Below are 20,571 nucleotides of genomic sequence, written 5' to 3'. Positions count from 1 at the left end.
ACAAGGATTTTAATGCAAATAGTTCATTGGGGAAGTGACTTCAGGGAGTACCACTAAGGGAGTGGAGAATCAAGACAAGGAAGGGAAGGAAGCAAAAAAAATAATAATAAAGAATGCTTTGCTATGTACCTCTAGGTACCTCTGCTATGTACAGACAACTAGGAGTCAGTCTTCCTGAGAAATTGCAGGAAACACATAGACTGTACATTATAATTATCCTTGCCAAGTAGTGAAAAATCTGATCCATCATTGTCTGTGGACTTCACCTGTGTATGAACCAGTTGAAATTCTAAGTTGGAGAGTCAGAGGTACTTGTAGTCATATCTAACAATGGATATGTAACTTTGAATATCAAAGGAATCTGGGGAGAGCATCAAGAGCATCTGCTACAGGTTGCAAAACACTTTCTCATGAAGTTATAGAAGGAAAAGAGAAAGGCATGGTGTTCAGGAAACAGAAAATGCAACTCAGGAGAAAGGTGAAGGATTCCCCTTGGGGTAATGGAAAATGGAGATCAAGCTGACAACTCAAGAACAACCAACTGAGAGTTGAGATCAGTAAGCCCCAGGAATGTTGTCCCCAATAACATATAATTGATACAATGTCTGATGTTTCATCAGAGGAAATTGAGACAACTGAGGAAAACTTTAAAGCTGAATAATGGAAAAGGACACAGAAAACTAAGAAAACAAAAGAGTAAGACAGTTATTAACCTGAAGAAAAAACAAAAAAGATGCAAGAAAAAGTAATTATAACATACTGCATGAATGAGGTGCTATTCTGTGGTTTTTTTTCTCAACAGCTTATCATATCTGTACATAGACACCTACCTGCCAGTTTTTAAAGCCATATATTAATAATAAGAATGCACTATAATTCATGCAACACCCCCTTTATGATAAATATTTTGCTTATATTGTTTATTTCTACTACAAATAATGCTATAACAAACATAGTTGAAATTTCTTTAGGATAATTAAAATTTTCTGTAGGATATATTAATAAGACTAAATTTTGAGTCAAATGGTATACACATTTAAAATTTTGATAGGTGTTTTTTGGCCAAATTCTTCTCCAAAATAATTTTCACCAATTTATGCTCCCACCAACAGTGCACAGTAGTCTCCATATATTCTCCTACATTGGATATTATTAATCTGCATTTTGTGACTTTTTTTCTTTTTGACAATTAAAATTAAAATGGTAAGATGGGGAATTTCTCTTTTTTTTACTTAATTATACATATGTATTATTTTAATTTTGTTTCAATGCACTACTTTTAAATTAAACTAACACAAATAAGCTAACACATTGATTAATTCAATTTTCATACTGTACAGTTTTTCAAACTAGGGTTCTAAAGTCATGAAAAATTATAGTTGTCTTTAATGCTGAGTTATTTTACTCCATAAATTCAAAATCTATTCTGTCATTGATAAGACAGCTGCCAAATAACCAGTACAGTTATCAAGAGATCATCTTTGATATTTTAAAGAATCCATATATCTTGTACTGTTCATTAATTTCCAAGTACCTGATTTTGTAAAATTCCAGATCCTTCAACCAAGAAGCACATATACATAAGGAGAAGGAAAATATATAATTCCCATTTATCAAATGAAATACAGGGTGATTAATGAAAATCAGTGACAATAAATGAGGAATCATATTAAGTTATATAAATTGATGATCACTTCTTATTCTGTGAGGTCTCTTAGTTCTGTACTTAAGATTCTGCCATCCACAGGTGTAGACCAGCTACTTTGTGTCATAGAATTTTACATACTGTCTCCTAAATTTCTAAGAATGTCCATTAAATGTTTTCTGGCATAATAACCTACTTTATTAAAACAAATAATTATTTATTGGCATTGATAATTTTTCTGACAGGATTTTAAGCTAATTATTTTATCCCACACATAAGAAGATAGACTCCAGTGTTTTATCAGTTTCACAAAACCATGGACCATCCTCCACCAAAAAATCCCAAAACTTAACAGTAAAGTCTCATAATCATAAAATAAGAGTTTAAACATTCGTCCTTTTAAATAACTATTGGTTATCAAACTAAGTAATCTGAGCAAAAATAAGTCACATGCTATTTGGCCCTTTTTTTTCAAATTAACTATTTCAAGCTTTAAAATCTCAAAAATCCTGAGACTGAGTTCGTGAACATCCCAACTGTGACTTTAGAATAGTTGTGGTTCCAGTCATTGTTTTGAAATGTGTTCTGCTGATAACTTTTTAACAAGGTCCAAAATATAATCTGGGCACTGTTGCACTTGATATGTGTAGGGAATTGAGAAGCAGAGCAGCTTCCCTGTCCATGCAGTGAATCTTTCTTACCTTCATTATTAAAGGGCCACTGTTGAAAAAAAGTGCCATAGATACAAAGACAGAGACAGGGCAGAATGCAAGCTGGGAACTTGGACACTGCAAAGAATCACACAGTACATGAGGACCAGAAGTGCTTTTCCATTATTTAGGCTCAGACTCTTATTGCAATATTTGTTCCATCCTGGGCTCCACAGCAATATAGAGATGTTGGAGAGAGTTGGGAGGTGAGCCCTGACGATGATTAAAGGGTTGGACTAAGAAAGGAATGAACAGATTGCTAAATTTGAAAAGGAGGGACTTCTGTTTAAAAATGGCTTCCAAGTAATGGGAATGATTAATAGATAAAAATAGAAACTCGGCTGCTTTTCATTCCCACTGTGAACAGAATAAGAGAAAACAGGTGAAACTAAATATGAGGGTTGAAGCTGCCAACAGTTTAGCAAGTCACAAGCAGCAGTGTGTACAGTGACCAGTTGTGATATTTCAATCCACACAATCTGTAAAGTAGAGCAATGGTGGAGGTAAACGTGCCATTGCCACCAGAAATTATAACAAATGAGTGTGTATTGGAGGGAGGCAGGAAACAGTCCTAAAAGCATTGAGCATCAATCCCCATTCCAGACCATCACAGTATTTGTGTGACAATCCTGATGTATAAGCTAAAATATCCTGAAACTAGGCTGTCTGAATTTTGAATCCTGACTCTTCTATACTAGCTTTGTGTCCTTAGGCAAGATTCTTAACCTGTCTGTTCTTGCATTTCCTCATCTGTAAAAAGGGGGAAATCATGGTATGTTGGACCTTATAGAGCTGTTGAGAGAACTGATGAGTGTGTGTGTCTGTGTGTGTGTGTGTGTCTGTGTGTGTGTGTGTGTGTGTGTACTCATGTATTTTTTTTTATTATTCCTCAGTCAGAAGGCAAGTGAGTTGTAGGAATGTATTTTGGGTAAGTTTTACTTTATTTAGCCTCAACATTGTAATATTCAGAATTCTCTCTTCACCAGCATTTGCAGCAAGTGCACTAAATGCAGATTTTTATGCTGATGGTGACTTTGAGGCAGAATCCATGAAACCCTCAGGTATGAATAATGCAAAACATATTCACATTTATCAAATATTTGCAATTAAAAATTTAGTTGTCTCTTTATGATAGGTAACCTATGTTATTTTATACAGTAATTCTTTCTTTATAAGATATTACCTACAGCATTAATTTCTATTCAGAATACCTAATAGAGATCACAGTACATAATATATATCAATTAATCAATGGCTGACTATGGATCTAGAGGCCTGGCCTTTGGCCAACTCCTCTGCATATTCCCCTTTGCTGGTTTGTGATTGATGACAAAGCAGTTCCCTGTTACAGTAGAGTAAATGCCCACCCACAATCTTGACCAGGTTGCCTAATGAATTGCAAAAATTGGTTAAAGAAAACAACAACCAGCATAAAAGAGGGCTTTATATACTGGAAGAAAACTAAATCTTTTGATGTATTTATTTAAAAGCCATGGATGGTCACTGCTCAGGGGAAAAAAAAACCTCCTACAATTTCATATCTTACCTCTAAAAGATTATAATCTAAAATGAAATGGTAGGACTATATTGGATAATTAAAACCACTTTAAGACTTAGTATTTATGTCATTAAGAACAGAGAAATAACATGGTCTACATTCCTTCTGTCAGTCTGCAGTAAAATCATGTCAATTGTTCAATCCAAATTTAAAGTAAATAAACATGCTCTATTATGCACCACTCTGCACACAGAAATGCTTCATTTCTACCCTTACAGTAATGATTTAAAACTGTTCAACTCATATGCACAAATTCTGTACTACAATTTTCCTTTTCACAATTACGTGGGAAAAAAAGCTTAAGAAAAATATAAGTAAGAGTAATTTCTGAATGTAGACTGAGGATCTAAAGGAGAGATAATATATTCAGGGTCTTTCTTTTTAGGCAAAAACAGTCCTTGGGTTCTGTTAGTTGACCAGGGTGGTCAGGAATAAGCCATACCAGGAACAGATGACACCTGTGGTTGAAGGGGACTGAGTTCATGTGTGTCTGAGCCTGGACATGTCCCTGAACATCACATAGCAACAGAGCAAACTGGGAGGGACTCTATTTACACACTCTAAACCACGTGACTTCTGAAGATGAGCATTTTAAATATATTTCTAGAGATACACATAAATACCAATAACACTTTCACCCACCTCTCTCAGGCCAGTGAGACTGAGATTTATTTCTACTTTTAGAAAGACTCCTTCACAGAGCTTAACATATACTTTTTTTAAATGTTATAAATGATACCATAAATGAAGTCAAGAGACCAACAATTGGAAAAAAAATTCCAACATGTATGATGGGGAATAGATAAGTATCCCTCATACACTCAGAGCTCCTAGACATAGGACTAAAAGATAAGTAACAATGGTAAAATGGGCAAATGATATAAAGTAATATTTCACATAAGAATAAATACATATTTACCAGCAATAAAGTTATGAAAATATACTTACTTACTAGTAGTCACTGGAATGCAAATCTAAACAATGAGATGTCATTTTTCAAAGATCAGATCAATAAACATAATTTTTTGTTATAATAACCAGTGAAATGACAATACAGAAAACTCAGCAACCTCAAGGGCTGCTGATGAGACAAACCAGAATCGATAAAAACAAACATTTTGGAAAGTAGTCCAGCAATATTTCTGAAATTTTAAAGGTACAGATATCCAACCCAGCAAAGCACTTTGGGAAATCTGTGCCTGTAGTGGGCATTTGTTGCCTTAAGATCCTAGTATTCATTTCTTTTTTTAACTTTTATTTTGATATCTTTCATGTACAATTACTTAAACAACATTATGGTCACTAGACTCCCCCTATTATCAAGTCCCCACCACATACCCCATTACAGTCACTGTTCATCAGCATAGTAAGATGCTATAGAATCACTACTTGTCTTCTCTGCATATACTGCCCTCCCCATGTCCCCACCCCCCTACATTATGTGTGCTAATCGCAATACCCCCTTTTCCCCCTTATCCCTCCCTTCCCACCCATCCTCCCGAGTCCCTTTCCCTTTGGTAACTGTTAGTACATTCTTGGGTTCTGTGAGTCTGCTGCTGTTTGGTTCCTTCAGTTTTTTCTTTGTTCTTATACTCCACAGATGAGTGAAATCATTTGATACTTGTCTTTCTCTGCCTGGCTTATTTCACTGAGCATAATACCCTCTAGCTCCTTCCATGTTGTTGCAACTGGTAGGATTTGTTTTCTTCTTATGGATGAATAATATTCCATTGTGTAAATGTACCACTTCTTCTTTATCCATTCATCTACTGATGGACACTTAGGTTTCCCCCATTTCTTAGCTATTGTAAATAGTGCTGTGATAAACATAGGAGTGCATATGACTTTTTCAAACTAGGCCACTGCATTCTTAGGGTAAATTCATAAGTGTGGAATTCCTGGGACAAATGGTATTTCTATTTTGAGTTTTTTGAGGAACCTCCATACTGCTTTCCACAGTGATTGAACTGGTTTACATTCCCACCAGCAGTGTAGGAGGATTCACCTTTCTCCACATCCTAACCAACATTTGTTGTTGTTTGTCTTTTGGATGTTGGCCATCCTAACTGGTGTGAGGTGATATCTCATTGTGGTTTTAATTTGCATTTCCCTGATGATTAATGATGTGGAGCATCTTTCCATGTGTCTGTTGGCCATCTGAATTTCTTCTTTGGAGAAGTGTCTGTTCAGATCCTGTGTTCATTTTTTTATTGGATTATTTGCTTTTTGTTTGTTGAGGTGTATGAGCTCTTTACATATTTTGGATGTCAAGCCTTTGTTGGATCTGTCATTTATGAATATATTCTCCCATACTGTAGGATGTCTTTTTGTTCTACTGGTGGTATCCTTTCCTCTACAGAAGCTTTTTAGTTTGACATAGTCCCACTTGTTCATTTTTCCTTGTGTTTCCCTTGCCTGGGGAAATATGTTCATGAAGAAGTTGATCATGTTTATGTCCAAGAGATTTTTGCTTATATTTTTTTCAAAGAGTTTTACATTTTATGACTTACATTCATGTCTTTGATCCATTTTGAGTTCACTTTTGTGTACAGGGTTAGACAATAATTCAGTTTCATTCTCTCACATGTAGCTGTCCAGTTTTGCCAACACCAGCTGTTGAAGAGGGTGTCATTTCCTCATTGTATATTCATGGCTCCTTTATTGTATATTACTTAACCATGTATGCTTGGGTTTATATCTGGGATCTCTATTCTGTTCCACTAGTCTGTGGGTCTGTTCTTGTGCCAGTGCCAAATTGTCTTGATTACTGTGGCTTTGTAGTAGAGCTTGAAGTCAGGGAGCATAATTCCTCCTGCTTTATTCTTCCTACTCAGGACTGCTTTGGCTATTTAGGGTCTTTTTTGGTCCCATATGAATTTTAGAACTATTTGCACTAGTTCATTGAAGAATACTGTAGGTATTTTGATAGGGATTGCATTGAATCTGTAGATTGCTTTATGCAGCATGGCCATTTTGACAATATTAATTCTTCCTAGGCAAGAGCATGGGATGAGTATCCATTCATTAGTGTCCTCTTTAATTTATTTTAAGAGTGTACTGTAGTTTTCAGGGTATAGGTATTTCACTTCCTTGGTTAGGTTTATTCTTAGGTATTTTATTCTTTTTGATGCTATTGTGAATGGAATTGTTTTCTTGACTTCTCTTTCTGCTAGTTCATCATTAGTGTATAGGAATGCAACAGATTTCTGTGTATTAATTTTGTATCCCAAAACTTGCTGAATTCAGATATTAGATCTAGTAGGTTTGGAGTGGATTCATTACAGTTTTTTATTTAGAATATCATGTAATCTGCAAACAGGGACAGTTTGGCTTCTTCCTTGCCAATCTGGATGCCCATTATTTCTTTGTGTTGTCTGATTGCCATGGCTAGGACATCCAGAACTATGCTGAATAAAAGTGGGGAGAGTGGGCATCCTTGTCCTGTTTCCAATCTTAGGTGAAAAGCTTTCAGCTTCTTGCTATTAAGTATAATGTTGCCTGTGGGTTTATCATATACGGACTTTATTATGTTGAGGTACTTGCCCTCTATACCAATTTTGGTGAGAGTTTTTATCATGAATGGATGTTGAATTTTCTCAAATGCTTTTTCAGCATCTATGAAGATGATCATGTGGGTTTTGTCCTTCTTTTAGTTGATGTAGTGGATGATGTTGATGGATTTTCAAAGGTTGTGCCATCCTTGCATCCATGGGATGAATCCCACTTGATCATTTTGGATGATCTATTTTATGTATTTTTGAATTCGGTTTGCTAATATTTTGCTGAGTATTTTTGCATCTATGTTCTTCAGGGATATTGGTCTGTAATTTTCTTTTTTTGTGCTGTCTTTGCCTGGTTTTCATATTAGAGTGATGTTGGCCTCGTAGAATGAGTTTTACAGTATTCCCTCCTCTTCTACTTTTTGGAAAACTTTAAGGAGGATGGGTATTAGGTCTTCACTAAATGTTTGATAAAATTCAGCACTGAAATCATCTGGTACAGCGCTTTTGTTCTTAGGTAGTTTTTTGATTATCGATTCAATTTTCTTGCTGGTAATTGGTCTATTCAGATTTTCTGTTTCTTCCTGTGTCAGCTTTGGAAGGTTGTATTTTTCTAGAAAGTTGTCTATTTCTTCTATGTTATCCAGTATGTTACCATATAATTTTTCATAATATTCTCTCATAATTCTTTGTATTTCTGCAGTGTCCATGGTGATTTTTCCTTTCTCATTTCTGATTCTGTCTTTTTTTCTTGTTTAGTCTGGTTAGGGGTTTATCTATTTTGTTTATTTTCTCAAAGAAATAGCTCCTGCTTTCATTAATTCTTTCTATTGTTTTATTCTTCTCAATTTTATTTATTTATGCTTTAATCTTTATTATGTCCCTCCTTCTACTGACTTTGGGCCTCATTCGTTCTTCCTTTTCTAGTTTCATTACTTGTGAGTTTAGACTGTTCATTTAGGATTGTTCTTTCCTGAGGTAGGCCTGTATTGCAATATACTTCCCTCTTAGCATGGCCTTCACTGCATCTCACAGATTTTGTATTGTTGAATTATTGTTGTCATTTGTCTCCATATATTGCTTGATTTCTGTTTTTATTTGGTCATTGATACATTGATTATTCAGGAGCATGTTATTAAGCCTCCTTGTGTTTGTGGGATTTTTCATTTTCTTTGTGTAATTTATTTCTAGTTTCATACCTTTGTGATCTGAGAAGCTGGTTGGTACAATTTCAATCATTTTGAATTTACTGAGGCTCTTTTTGTGGCCTAGTATATGATCTATTCTTGAAAATGTTCCATGTGCACTTGAGAAGAATGTGTATCCTGTTGCTTTTGGATGGAGTTTTCTGCAGATGTCTGTTAGGTCCATCTGTTCTAATACGTTGTTCAGTACCTCTGTCTCTTTACCTACTTTCTGTCTGGTTGATCTGTCCTTTGGAGTGAGTGTTGTGTTGAAGTCTCCTAAAATGAATGCATTGCATTCTATTTCTCCCTTTAATTCTGTTAGTGTTTGTTTCACATATGTAGGTGATCCTGTGTTGCATGCATACATATTTATAATAGTTATATCCTCTTGTTGGACTGACCCCTTTATCATTATGTAATGTCCTCCTTTGTCTTTTGTGACTTTCTTTGTTTTGAAGTCCATTTTGTCTGATACAAGTACTGCTACTCCTGCTTTTTTCTCCCTGTTAGTTCCATGAAATATCGTTTTTCATCCCTTTGCTTTCAGTCTGTTTATGTCTTTGGGTTTGAAGTGAGTCTCTTGTAGGCAGCATATGGACAGGTCTTGTTTTTTAATCCATTCAGTGACTCAGTGTCTTTTGGTTGGTGCATTCAGACCATTTACCATTAGGGTGGTTATCGACAGGTATGTACTTATTGCCATTGCAGGTTTTAGATTCGTGGTTAACAAAGGTTCAAGGGTAATTCCCTTACTATCTAACAGTCTCATTTAACTCACTTCATGTGCTATTACAAACAAAACCTAAAGGTTCTTCTTTTTTCTTTCCTCCTTTTTCTTCCTCCTCCATTCTTTGTATGTTATGAATCATATTCTGTGCTCTTTGTCTATCCCTTCGGTGACATCTATTCAGCCTTAGGAACACTTCCATCTATAGGAGTCCCTCCAAAATGCACTGTAAAGGTGGTTTGTGGGAGGTGAATTCTCTCAACTTTTTCTTATCTAAAAATTGCTTAATCCCTCCTTCAAATTTAAATGATAACCTTGCCAGGTATAGTGTTCTTGGTTCAAGGCCCTTCTGCTTCACTGCATTAAATATATCATGCCATTCTCTTCTGGCCTGTAAGTTTTCTGTTGAGAAGTCTGATAATAGCCTGATAGGTTTTCCTTTGTATGTGATCTTTTTTTCTCTTTAACTGCTTTTAAAAGTCTGTCTTTACCCTTGATCTTTGCCATTTTAATTATTGTATGTCTTGGTTTTGTCTTCCTTGGGTCAGTTGTGTTGGGAGATCTGTGCACCTCCATGGCTTGAGAGACTGTCTCCTTCCCCAGATTGGGGAAGTTTTCAGTAATTACCTCATCAATGACACTTTCTATCCCTTTTTCTCTCTCTTCTTCTTCTGGTATCCCTATAATACGAATATTGTTCTGTTTTGTCACACAGTTCTCTCAATATTCTTTCATTCTTAGATATTCTTTTTTCTCTTTCTGCCTCAGCTTCTTTGTATTCCTCTTCTCTAATTTCTATTCCATTTTCCATCTCTTCTACTACATCTAATCTGCTTTTAAATCCCTCCACTGTATGTTTCATTTCAGATATGGAATTTCTTAATGATTGAATATCCGACTTAAATTCATTCCTGAGTTCTTGAATACTTTTATGTACCTCCATGAGCATGCTTATGATTTTTATTAGGAACTCTCTTTCAGGCAGATTGGTGAGTTCAGTTTCATTAGGTCCTTTTTCTGGCATTTGTGAGATTTTGGTCTGAACCATGTTCTTTTGATGTTTCATATTTCTGTGTGGTGCCCACTAGTGCCCAGAAGCTCTAGTCTCTGGAGCTTCTCAGCCCCTAGAGTGAGGCTGGGTGTTGTAGGGGAGTGGAGCTGGTGCCAGGGGGGAGGAAAAATCTGTTTCCTTATTCCCGTCTGTGATGCCTGTCTCAAGTGTCAGAGCCAGTGGTCCAAGCACACAGTTGTAAGTCTCTGTGCTTTGCATCTATAGCTGTTGTAGGCTGAGCCTCCTCTGGCTGGCCTGATGCCAATTCAGTTATTGCCGGTTTGTGAACCGGTGCTGGCAGGCTAGGAGGAAGGCGCAGCAGGCTGCATGTCACAATGGGGGACCTCAGAGCTGAGTAGGCAGCCAGGGGGATGGGGCGCCTGAAGCTCTTCAAAGTTCCTAACCAGCTGGGCATAGCATGCCCAGACAACTTTGTCCAGCTTTTCCCTCCCCCGCACAGCAAGCTCTGTGCAAACCCCACTCCTTCAGCAGCCCTCTCACTGCTAGGAAGCCTCTCAGACTGCCTGCCTTTCCTTTGTCCCAGAGTGGCCAGGTGTGGATCCCCTCCCCCCAAAATGGCCACAATCCATCTCTCAAGCACTCCACCTGTTTGAGCTCCCCATCATCCAGAGCACCACACAGTGTAGGTTTCTGCTCCCAAAGCAGACCTCCAGGGCTCGGTGTTCAGCAGTTCTAGGCTTCCACCCCCTCACCCACTCTGTTTCTCTTCCTCCCGCTGGTGAGCTGGGGTGGGGGAAGGGCTTGGGTCCTGGCTGATGAAGGCTTTCGTACGTTACCCTGTGTTCGTGAGGTGTGCTGTGTTCATGAGGTCTGCATGCAGTCTGGTTCAGCCTTCTTTCTTGTTGCTGTTTTAGGGTTAGTTGTAGCAATTAACTATATTTTCATACTATTTGTGGTTTGGGGAGGAATTCTCTGTCTCACCTCTCACACTGCCATCTTGAATCCTCTCACTTCTTTTTTTAAAAATAACTGCACCTCACTATTTACAATAGCCAAGTAATGGAAGCAACCTCAGTGTCCATAAGTAGATGAATGGATAAAGAAGATGTGGTACATATACACAATGGAATATTATTCAGCCATAAGAAGAAAACAAATCCTACCATTTGCAACAACAGGGATGGAGCTAGAGGATATTACGCTCAGTGAAATAAGCCAGGTGGAAAAAGATAATATCAAATGATTTCACTCATATGTGGAGTATACAAACAAGGAAAAAACTGAAGGAACAAAACAGCAGCAGACTCACAGACCCAATAATGTACTAACAGTTACCAAAGGGAAAGGGACTGGAGAGGATGGGTGGGAAGGGAGGGATAAGGGTGTGGGGGGAGGAAGGGGGCATTATGATTAGCATGTATAATGTGGTGGGAGGCACGTGGAAGGCTGTGCAACACAGAGAAGACAAGTAGTGATTCTACAGCATCTTACTACGCTGATGGACAGTGACTGTGAAGGGGTTTGTTGGGGGGACTTGGTGATGGGGGGAGTCTAGTAAACATAATGTTCCTATTGTAATTGTAGATTAATGATACCAAAATATAAAAAATAAAAAAAATAACTGCACCTTGGCTGTCCTTTGGGTCACCACACTTCCTTCATTTTCAGTCCATCTGCTTTGGTAAGGCTGGCCTCATGCTCCAAAGGCTCAAGGGAGCATGACCCCTATGCTTGGCCAACAGAATACTGGTCCCTGTTCATAATGACTTGTTCAGGGATTGGCAGCCAGGCCAATGAAAGTCCTACCCAGGACTCCTGATAAAACTACTGGGAAATAAAATCTCTCTTAGCACCATAGAATGAGATTTAAGACTGGAACTGATGATGACTATTTTGTCAGTAAAAGGGGAAGGACTGCCTGAGAATGAAGCTCACAGAGAAGAAAGCTGAAATAAGAACCAGAGGGAAACAGGACTCTTGAAGGCATCATTTAAGTCCCTGGATCTAACAGAACCTGAATCCTATATTTCTCCATGCTTTTCAACTACCTGGGCTAATTGAGTTGAACTGATCATGAGTACCCATGTTATAGAATATTATGCAACTTGTTAAAAACAAAGAGCTAGAACTACCTATATTAAAAAGAACTGGCAAACTTTTTCTTTAAAGAGATATATATATAGTAAATATATTGGAGTTTACCACCAAAAGGTTTCTGTTATGACCACTCAACTCTGTCTTTGTAGTGCAAAATAATCATAAACAATATATTTGGCATAGCCTGATTTCACCTGTGAACCATAGTATGCCTATCCTTAACCTAGAAGAATGCTCATGATAAATCACAAAAAGTGATATGATTTTAATCAAAGAAATTATTTCAAGAACAACCTACATATAAACATGTATTATAAGTATGGTGAAAACAATGGAATAATATTTATCAAGCTGTTGTCACTGATCACTGCAGGAGGATTAGGGTGGGCAGTTTTTGAGGACGATTTGGTAGAGAGATTTACATTTGAGCACATTTTTTCTACATCTCTATATTTGACTTGTTACAATGAGCATATATTATGTTTTTATTTAAAAACATCTAATGGCATAAAAGAAAAAGGGTGGTGCCAAATATCTTTAGAGAAATGTGGTTCCTAAGTATCAACAATCAATTTTGCATAATCACTCAGCTAGAATCAGGGAAACTCCTGAGTTTCCTACCCACCTCTTTTAGAACATGGTACCCTCAGTTTAACAGACCATTTTACAGATAAGGCCTCGTGAGGCCTTGTGCCTTGCTGAAGGACAGAGAGCCAAATAGTGGCAAAGCCACATTTAGAAATCAGGCCTTTTGACTACCGCCTACCAGTCCAGTTCTTCCATTCCATATTACAGGTCCATAGATGCTGTCACCCTTTCTCATCTGAGATTAATGCAGAGAAAAGAGATGCCTCTCCTAACATAACATCATGAATATGTTTATAGCTTCCAGCTCCAAGCAACTCTGCCTTCAAAGATTTTTATGCCTCAGTCAGATTTTCTCTTCTGTAAATTGTTAGCACTATTTTTAGAGCCCTTTTCTCTGGCAGATCCAGGCATTCTCACCTTTGAGCCTGTCATCTCTTCAGTGTGTATTTAGTAGTTTCAGCACTCTGCTCACTGTTTGCATATCATGACACCGAGCAGAGTTCAGCAATACAGAACGTCTTATCCATTTCCTCTTAATCCATTTTAAATTCATCCTGAACCCACCAGAGCAGGAGATGGAATGAGAGTTTTATAATTACCTTTTACAAACAGAACATTAAATTATTATACAGTGGAATCCTCTAGTTTCTTAAACATAAGATAGCCTTCACTTGCTAGTGAACAAATGTGCCTGTCTCTATAAGTACACATATGTACTTTGGAAATCAGCCCTGTTAGCTTGAAGTTATTGATCGATTTTGGTAGATTACTGCAATAGATTCTTAAAGTGCTTTAAGATTAAGAGATGTACTTGGCTTTCTTCTGTCATGTGTCTCAAAGGAAAACCATGAGACGAGACACACAATGAAAAACAGCAGGTAATACCATATGAGACTCCTTATTAAAAACATCAAGTGCCTTTCACTCCTGCTTTTATTAAGTCTACTTTTCAAGCTAAATGGGGGTTAGGTGAGGCGATTATAATACAAGTCACATCTCACTATTTCATTATCTGTGTCCTACAGCAAGATAGCCCCCAGAATGCCTTTGAAAGCTCCAGAGTGATGGCAGCAGGTTGAATATAATGAACAATGTTACAAATGGGAACATGAGACGGCAGGTCTGGTGGGGACGGAATCACCTAGAAATTGCAAGGCTGTAATTATTGAATACCAGCTTGGTCTCAGTTGACTTTGAATGCTGGAAACCATCTTTGGAGGATTATATTTTTCTCAGCTAGTTAAAATGAAGCCAGTCAGAAGGATTGAAATTTATAAGGCATAATGCACAAGCAAAGGTATGGTCAGCTTTCATTACTCTAATTTTTATCTAGTTTCCAAGCCCATTCCACTATACACTGCACACCTGAATTAAAATTGAGTTTAGAAATATATTTCTTCATACTAGGGCTGAAGTGCTGTGTTAAATTTTATAAGAACTGAGTGGTCTAATTATGGTGGGGGGAGAGAAGTGACACAGAATTCCAGCTTTATGTGTCAGCAAGTTTTCTAAATACCTTATTTGAAATGATCACTAAATTAAGGATGGAATGAAGGCAAGTGCATGAAGAGAGAGGCAGGGAATGACTGGGAAAAGGGAAAAGTATAAATGGTAGTCTGATGAAACACTGAAGCTGAGACTAACATAATCAGTTCCACTTCCTTGACTCACCTTATACATTTAACCCAAAACAACAAGGAAAGTGAATATTGCTGGCAATACCTACTTGAATCTAGTTTGAGTGCTAGTCCCAATTTTAAGGGACAGGGGAATTAGTACAATTTTATTAAAGAGCTCGAAAAAACTCTGTTAGCTGACCCACTGCATGGATAAGCCAGAATCCAGCTAAGCATATGCTTGTTTTCTCATCTGGAAATACCTGGATAAAGTTCAATTCCACTCAACTCAGAGAACACAGCACAGGGAGGACCATACCCAGCAGGCAGACACGGGCCTGGAGGTAATTACAAAACGGCCTCTACTCTGTCACCTATTCTTTGGACAATTTCTCTCTGGTAGTACAGGGAACCTGGCTAAAGGGAACATTGTGCCCAAGGAGAACAATGCCCCACGGAGCAGCTCTTGAGGGGGACGTGTGGAAGAGGGTGCCATTGCCAGGGAATTAATCTGGAGCCACCAGCTTCTTCTCTCCTAGAGAAGCAAAAGATACCCCTTTATTAATCACACTGCTACTTCTCCCAGGACAAAGCCAATTATTCCACCAGGATTTGATGGGCAGCCATAGGTCTTTGTCTGATTAGCATGTTCGGTGACAGGGAGCTATGGTGATGATAGGCTCTGCTGAGATGTTTCTAGGTCCTACTCATGACGTGGGTCCACTGGCTGGAAGTTCTACCTGTAGCAAACGTTCAAGTCCAAGGGGAGATGTGTAGCTGGAGCAGAAGCTCTAGGGTGAGCAACCAAAATAAGAAGAAGAGGCTGTAAGATGTGTAGCTGGGTTAAGGGAGTCAGTTCAGGAGCCAGAGACAGGACACTTGAAAGACCTTGGGGTCTGGCAAGCCTAAGGAAGCCATGGGGCTGCACTAATATCCAACAGGGTGACAGGTTAGCTGCCCTTTCGGCAGCTTCATCTTTTCTGTCTTAGATGAAAGATCTCACCTTCCATATCACAAAATCTCTGTTGGGATGAGGGATCAAACAGCAATTAAGAAATTCTAGAACCACTACTATTCTGAGGCTGCCATTATCGAGGATCCCCTGTGAGTCTGGGAAATGGGCCAGTTTGTCTTCAGCTGCTTCAGCTACTCTTCTCCATGGCCCCCTCCTCAAGCCTTGGCCTACTCAGGCTTGTACCCTGTACCTCAGTCCTATCCTGATCACAGAATGTCACAGTTACTTACTGAGCAACTGCTAAATTCTGTGTCAACAAAAATACACAATCCCAGACTTCATGGAACTTCTGTCTTTTGGGGAAGACAACATTTATCAAAGGTTCACACTAATCAATGTTACATGGCACCTGTGGAAGATATTGTGAAGAGCATGCTGTCATAAGAGGTATGAGGGAATTGCTTACAGGAAAGCTCAGAAAATGAACTGAGCAGGTGATGGCAATACTGAATTCTGAAGGAAAAGTCAGTCTTAAGAAATGAAGGAGTAGGGGCAGGATGGGGCATGTGAATGAAGAAGAGCACTCCAGGCAGAGGAAACTGCATGTGCAAAGGGCCTGTGGCTAAAGAGAGAGCAGTGGGACATCACTGAAGTGTTAAGAAGCACCCAGATGGAGGAAAGAGTGGGATGAAGTAGGAACCTAATCAGATTTGTGTTTATGAGACCACACTGGCTCAAGTATGAAATATGGTTTTGACAAGCAAGAAGGCCTGCAGACAAAGCAACAGGAAGGCTTCTGCAGTAGCCTGGAAGAGATACTAGTGGTGTGATGTAGGGGAGTGGCAGTAGGAATAGAGCACAGGGAAGTTTTGAAATAGATTAAATAGGTAAATCAGTGGGAATTAGCAAAGGAACAGAAATGAGGACTGAAGTAAAAGCAAAGAGTTTCTGGTTTGCATAACTGGGTGGATGGTGGTGTAGTCCTTTGAAAGAATACTAGAGATCAGGTTTGAAGAGGAAATTCCTGAGTTTGTTGTGGATATGAGGTACCTTCCAGTCATCCAAACAGAGACAACAACTTGGCAGTGAACTAATGAATCTGCAAATCTTTTAGTACATGTCTTCAGAATGCAAGAGTCTTCTACCATATCCCTGTGGATGATTGCCCAGTCTCATCTGGTATGCTTACTTCCACAAGGCATCTCAGTCCACGACTAGATGGTTACAAGAGAAGAGAAGTGAATTCCAAATCTACAAATCCAACTCTTGCCCTAATTCTGCCCTTCTAAGAGACCCAGAATAAAAATAATCCACATGATATTTAAGGGTGGTTCTCAAGGTTCCCCTCCCCCAGTCAAAACTTTCTTGTCTCCAAATGTTCTCTGCCCTTTTGTATGTCTCTTGTTTCAGTTTCTAGAACCTCCACCATCCCAGTTACTGTTCTCCAACTGGATTCCATTTTGTTGACCTTCCTCATAAATTTTCTCTTTTCTGACTCAACTTTGTTTTCCAGGATGTCTGTCCCCTAAGGCTCTGTTGGTGACAGTCATAATCCCAGCACAGCTCTAAGGAGCATGACAATATACAAAGGGTCTGATGTTACCTTTTTTCTAGATTAGTCTCAAATATCCACATGCTATAGGTTATAACCATCCATAAGGAATCCTAGCAACATTACCCCTTAAATTTTTCAAACAACTGTTAGAATGAATTAGAGGTTCTAATTCCTTGGGGAACCTTGAACTCCTTTGAGGATCTGATGAAAACTGTATGCCCACCCCACCCCAACAAAATGCAAACAATTCTGCATAAGACATGGATGGATTCAGTGTTCTTCCAAAGTCCATCTCTGGACCCAGACTTATGGTCCACATTTCCACTTAAACTCCTCCTCCAGCACCCTCTCCCCAAACCCCACAGCATATTTACTTCATTACTGTCAAGATAAGGATCCAGGCATAAAATTAAATTCATGAGTACTATACAATTGGGACTTGCAGAGACAATTTCATTAGCTCTAAGAAAAGATTCTGCCTTGTCGAGCTTCATGTGACTGAAGCCTAAATCCTGGTGGAAGATACTAAGCAAAATCACTGCCTTTTTGTTTCTCACCATACAAAAAGAACCCACACACTGAAAATGCCTTGCTACATAAGATGACTTCTCACAAAACCTCAAAGTGTTCTTTGGGAACTTGCCAAAGTTCTGGCTGGAGTTCAGAAAATTGTAATTACTGAGAATTGGGTACACTCGCTTTCAAAAAAAAAGCTCTCTCTGGATAGGATCATTCAGCTGGAATGAAAGCCTATTAATACTGTGACTACAGCTCCATTTCTTTTGCAGCACCAAGAAACCAGCTGATTTCAATCTCCAGTGCCTAGACCAGATACTCTTATAAGTTACAAAGGTGGTTGAAAAACATTCTGGCTCTCTCTGAAACATGTGTGCTATGCATGATTACATAATGTTTTAGCAACCTACGTTCACAGTTGCTTATATATTCAGTCTGGAGGAGATTAAGAGGCTGTAACTAGAGCTAATGTCTTATCTTTTTTTCTTCTTTTCTGTTTTTTTTTTGGTTTTTTTGCAGAGCATTCTACATGCATGTGTATGTACATGTTCTTTTTTTAAACATTTGTTAAAGGTCTACTGTGTGCACTGTGAGGTATACAGAGATAATCTGTCATTAACGGTATTTTTTTATTCCAGTAGGAGAGATGAGTCAAATGCAGTTCAGTTGTTTCAAATCAAATGGAACAATTGACAAAGGAGACAAACTCACATGAGATTTGCCAACATTTGAAAAATAGTGTTTATTTTATTTGTGATCAGCAAATGAATTGCCCCCAACTCCCTTTCTTATAAACAAAATGCTGAGTGAGGGGAGTTCAGTTAGTTTTGAAGACAAAACAAATATTTAGCAAAATACCATCTGCATGGGGATTCAAGATGGCAGCATGAGACGTGAGACAGAGAACTCCTCCCAAAACCACATATACTAAGAAAATATACTTAATACAACTACCCCTAAGACAGCAACAGGAAAAAACACTGCACCAGACTGCATACAGACCTCACGAACAGAGCAGACCTTGTGAAGCAGGGTAACATATGAAAGCCTTGATCTAGTGGGATGCAAGCCCTTCCCACACCCCAGCTCAATGGCGGGAGGAAGAGAAATGGAGGAGGGAGGGGGTTGAAAGCCTAGAACTGCTGAACTTCCAGCCCTGGAGGTCTGCTTTGGAGTGCAAACTTTCATTCTGTGGAGCTCTGGAGATTGGTGGAGTTGGGGAGCTGGGACAGGCAGAGTGCTTGAGAGACCAAGATAAAGGCAGGCAGTCTGAGAGGCTTCCTAGCACCAAGAGGGCTGCTGAAGGGGCGGGATTTTTGTGGAGCTTGCTGTGTGGGAGAAGGGATAGGTGGACAAGGTTGTCTGGGCATGCACTCTACAGCACATTGGGAACTTTGACGGGCTTCAGGTGCTCCATCCCCCTAGCTGGCTACTGAGCTCCAAGACCCCCCACTGTGACGTGCTGCCTGCTGAGACTTCCTCCTGGCCTGCGCTGGCACCAGCTTGCAAACCCACAGTCACTGCGCTGAGGTCAGGCCAGCCAGAGGGAGGCCCTGCCTACAGCAACTGGAGATGCAAAGCACAGACTTACACCTGTAGGCTTGGCCCACTGGCTCTGATCCTGGTGACAGGAACTGCAGATGGCAATCAAGAAACACCTCTATCCTTCCTCCAAGCAGTAGCACTGCTCCCATATTACCCCCAACCTTGCTCTAGGGGCTGAGAAGCTCCAGAGACTAGAGCTTCTGGGCACTGGAGGGTGGCACATAGAAATATGAAATGTCAAAGGAACATGGTCCAGACCAAAATCTAAGAAACCCCAGAAAAAGGGCCTAATGAAACTGAACTCACCAATCTTCCTGAAAGAGAGTTCAAAATTAAAATCATAAACATGCTTGTGGAGGTACAGAAAAATATTTAAGAACTCAGGAACGAATTTAAGATGGAGTTTCAATCAATAAGAAATTCCATATCTGAAATTAAACATACAATGGAGGGATATAAAAGCAGATTAGATGTAGTAGAAGAGACAGTAAATGGAATAGAAATTAGAGAAGAGGAACACAAAGAAGCTGAGACACAGAGAGAAAAAAGAATCTCTAAGAAAGAAAGAATATAAAGAGAACTGTGTGACCAATACAAATGGAACAATATTCACATTATAGGGATACCAGGAGAAGAAAAGACAGAAAAAGAGACAAAAAGTGCCATTGAGGAGGTAACTGCTGAAAACTTCCGCAGTCTGGAGAAGTATACAGTCTCTCAAGCCATGGAGGTGCACAGATCTCCCAACACAAGTGACCCAAGGAAGACAACATCAAGGTATATAATAATTAAAACAGCAAAGATCAAGAATAAAGACAGACATTTAAAAGCAGTTAGAGAGACAAAAAATATTACATACAAAGGAAAACCCATCAGGCTATCATCAGATTTATCAACAGAAACATTATAGGCCAGAAGGGAGTGGCATGATGTATTTAATGCCATGAAGCAGAAGGGCCTCAAACCAAGAATACTCTACCCGGTAAGGTTATCGTTTAAATTTGAAAGAGGGATTGAACAATTTATGGATAAGCAAAAGCAGAGAGAATTTTCCTTCCACAAATAAACTCTACAGTGCATTTTAGAGGGACTGCTATAGACAGAATTATTCCTAAGGTTAAATAGATGTCACCCAAGGAATAGAAAAAGAGTACGGAATATGATACCTAATATATAAATAATAGAGGAGGAAGAAAAAGAAGAAAAAGAAAAAAAAAGAACCTTTGGTAGTGTTTGTAATAGCACACAAAGTGAGTTAAATTAGACTGTTAGATAGTAAGGGAATTACCCTTGAACCTTTGGTAACCACGAATCTAAAGCCAGCAATGGTAATAAGTACATACCTATTGATAATTACCCA

Source organism: Manis pentadactyla, chromosome 4 (assembly GCF_030020395.1).
Source record: "Manis pentadactyla isolate mManPen7 chromosome 4, mManPen7.hap1, whole genome shotgun sequence".
In the NCBI taxonomy this organism is placed as follows: Eukaryota; Metazoa; Chordata; class Mammalia; order Pholidota; family Manidae; genus Manis; species Manis pentadactyla.
Note: the sequence above shows the minus strand (reverse complement) of the source record.